General features: G+C 39.6%; 1 pseudogene; it reads right to left on the bottom strand.

Annotated features, from left to right (window-relative positions):
• Nucleotides 1-881: 881 nt before the first annotated feature.
• LOC121451156 lies at nucleotides 882-1,002 on the bottom strand (annotated as a pseudogene).
• Nucleotides 1,003-3,941: the final 2,939 nt, after the last annotated feature.

Genomic DNA, 3,941 nt, shown 5'->3' with positions numbered 1-3,941 from the left:
CTGCATATTGAAAGTCAGCAACTATATTAAGAGTTTCAGGAAAAATCTAATAATACCATGGGAATAGCATATAAGTCTGACTTTTGAACAGAATTTTAAAACTTTGAGCCACTTTACTTAAATTTCCTGACTTATAACTTGCCTTTCCTGATTTATTTTCATCAGTATGTATATATATATATATATATATATATATATATATATATATATATGGACTCCAGACACTGGTGGTCATTGTACAATGTTGGAAAGAATTCTAATATCTATCTATCTATATCTATATACCCAAATCCCTTGCTTTTGGGATATTTGTTGCTACTCTCTCCCATGAAATCACTGCAAGCTTTTTGTTAAAGTTCATTTTCTCCCAATAATGAGGTTCTAAGTATAATTTAAAGGTATCACAATTTCTATTGGGTCTATTCCCAATAATTGATGAAGTCTCAATTTTCCTTTCAAATCAATTCAAAAACCTTTTCTCCATAGGTCTTTAAATTTTTTACCCTGCTTGTGTGGTAAAAATATCCATTCTAAGATATTGTCTTTTCACTGCACAAGAATTCTTGCAGGGGAATGAGTAGAAGGTAGAATGACTAGCATATAATCAAGTTCTGGATCCAAGTGATCCACATGGGCATCCTATAATTTCTGTTCTACCAAAGCCAATTCTCTTCCAGCCTCAGCTGATACTTTTCTTGAACCATTTAAGTCCTTATCACCTTGTAAGGTTTGAAATAAATTACTTGGTTCTTGAGTTGTCAATCCAGTTGTGGACCATATCCAGTTAATATCTCCCACCAATTTCTGAAAATCATTAAGATTTTGTAATTGATCTCTCCTGATTTGTACTTTCTGTGGTTAATTTTTTTTTCATTTTTTTTTTCCTAAGCCTACCCGGTATTCCCAGGCGGTCTCCCATCCAAGTACTAACCAGGCCCAACCCTGCTTAGCTTCCAAGATCAGACGAGATTGGGCGCCGTTCAGGGTGGTATGGCCGTAGACGGTGGTTAATTTTTTAAAACCTATGTCATATCCTAGGTAATTAATAGAATCTCCTCTTCATATTTTTGTAGGAGCAATTTGTAATCCCTAACAAGGCAAAATTTTCTTTACTTCTTCAAACATTTTTTCTAAGGTATCTGAGTCTGAATTGGCTAATACAATATTATCCATATAATGATAAATTATAGAGAAAATCGTTTATGAATTGTTTCCAATGGCTGTTGTACAAAATATTGACACAAGGTGGAGCTGCTTAATATTCCCTGTGGGAAGATTTTCCAATGGAAGCTTTTAGTGGGCAGGGAATTATAAGTAGGCACTGTGACAGCCTGGCTTTCAACACAATTCTTTTTCTTTTTTCTTTTTTTTTTTGGTTTTTTGAGACAGGGATTCTCTGTAGCTTTGGGGCCTTTCCTGGAACTAGCTCTTGTAGACCAGGCTGGCCTCAAACTCACAAAGATCCTCCTGCCTCTGCCTCCCGAGTGCTGGGATTAAAGGCGTGTGCTACCACCACCCAGCAATCAGTATAATTTAAGTAAAGAAAAGCTGGCTAGAAACAAGCTATACCAAAGCCAGGCATTCATAAGTAAGAATAAGTTTCTGTGTATTTACTTGAGAACTGGGTGGCAGGCCCAAGGAACAAAGAGTAAAAATACCCAGCTACATACTTAGGTGAGATTAAGCTGAGCTAAGAGTATCTGGATAGAGTGTTCTGGAGGGAGGGAACAGGAAGGAAAAACACTACAATTTCTTTTTACACATTGGCTATAGAAAGGAAATTCTCACTGCCCCCCCAAGAGAAAAGTGACATACTTTAAGTCAGCTCCAATTAAATGTTTCCCTTTATTAGAGTCACTGCGACCATGGTGTCTCTTCACAGCAATAGAAATCCTATCTAAGACACCTGCCGACTTCTTGGTCTTGAACTACCATTCTCTAGATATATAAGAAATGCATTTCTAAGCCAGGTGATCCTGATGCATGCTTTTGATCCCAGCGCTCTGGAGGCAGATGTTGGCAGATCCCTGAGATATAAGCCAGCCTGATCTGCAGATTGAGTTCCAAAACAGTCAGGGCTACACAGAGAAACCCCGTCTCAAAAAACAAAACAAAAACAAAAAAACATTTCTATGATTTGAGCCATCTCTCTGTGGTAGTTAACATGGTGACCTGCACAGAACTAGATTCCTTTATAATTCTATCTGCACTCTTCCTTGTCCCAGTGTGGCAGTTTTCAAATCTTACCAAATTAATAGTCTTTCCTTCCAGCCTGATCACCCCCACTTACCACCATTCTTGAGAAACAGCCTCCCCATTCAATGTCTCCATCCATAGAAACAGACCTGCTTTTCCCCTAGGAATATGTGATGTTCACTTCCATAAAATGTGATCCTGTCCATCCTTCACTGTTCTTAAGGCTTAAAGGGAAGATGTGGATTCTTTCTAACTTTTTAGAACTTCAAATGGCCATAGCAGTTTCTGCTCCACTGTGGACAACATCTGCAGCCCAGAAACACAGCATCCTTCTCTCCATTCCTTAGGAGCCGCAGCTCTCCCAGGCACAGTATGTGGGGCTTCCTGCCCTTGCAGAGAACTCTTTCTTTGGATGTCCCTAGAAGTCATTACTGTCTCAGTAAAGCTTTAGACTGCAGGTCTTTACATCTATTAGGCAAAGTTCTCAGGACCTTCAGTTGTTTCTAGGGACTCTTAAAAATGTTTGAGACCTAGAAACATTTTGACATGAAAGACGTTTACTAAATCAAATTTTGCTGGGGACATGGTCAGTTGGTAAAGTGTTTGTCAACAAGTGTGAGGATCTGAGTTCAATCCCCACAACCAACATACAAAGCTAAGCGCAGTGGTGGTGTTAATCCCATCGGACGAGAATTAAGATCACTTACCACAATTTTGAACCAAATTTGAAGCAAGCTTGATTTTTATAGGGGTGTACCCAAGAGCTGGCCAGCAACTGCCTCCTAACTTGGGTTAAAGAGAGCAACTCTGAGTCCATTTCTTAGGGCCATTTTAAGGAGCAAAACCATGAGTAGGAGCAAAGCAGGTTTACAGAATCAAGACAATGGAGCTATAAGGAAGTACAGAAAAATCTAGAAAAACAACAGTCATCCCTGTGTAGTCACCATGTAGTAGGAAGGATTAGTAAGGCAGGGAAGGTCTGGGAGGGTTTGGGTGTTCTCAAAAACAAGTCAAGGTCATGGGTTGGTGCAGTTCAGGCTTCAGGAAACAGAGACTTAAAAACAGCAGCTCAGCTCTTAGAGTAAACAGAAACTTATTTTTAACAAGGCAGCATAGTGAGCAGGGCTTGGTGGTGCATTCCTTTAATCTCAGCAGGGGGAATCTCTGAGAGTTAGAGGCAGCTCTACAGAGTGAGTTCCAGGGCAGTCAGGGCTAACACACGGAGAAACCCTGTCTTTAAGAGCAAAAATCAAAAATCAATCAAACAAAAACAAAAGCAAAACACCAACAAAACCAATATGGCATAATGAGTCCAGCCTTCAAAATGATTCCTCATTGTCTGCCTGTAATCCTGTCACTAGGGATGCAGAGACAGGAGCATCCCTGGGGCTTGATTGCCAGACATTCTAACCAATGAGCTACACGTCCCAGAGAGCGATCCAGTCTTTAAAAACAAGGTTAGTGGTCCCGGAAGACAAACTACACCCAAGCCTATCCCCTGGTCTCTGGGCACAGAAGCACGTAGTATATGCACATCCTCATACAAACATGCACATACACTTGCATGTATATACATAAACATATGCACACACATATACACATATGAACCTTAATATATGTATCTTTAGATGTCTAGGATTAGTGTTACAAACTAACCATATCCTAAGTTGACTGGTAGGTTATGCCATAAAGATATTTGGTGTAATCTGTGTTGTTCTTTTTTTAAAAATGCTGCAAGATCCCCA

This window comes from Microtus oregoni, unplaced genomic scaffold, assembly GCF_018167655.1.
Source record: "Microtus oregoni isolate MIOR12 unplaced genomic scaffold, Mior012 000007F_ref0000211, whole genome shotgun sequence".
In the NCBI taxonomy this organism is placed as follows: Eukaryota; Metazoa; Chordata; class Mammalia; order Rodentia; family Cricetidae; genus Microtus; species Microtus oregoni.
Note: the sequence above shows the minus strand (reverse complement) of the source record. Positions and strands in the feature narration are given on the sequence as shown.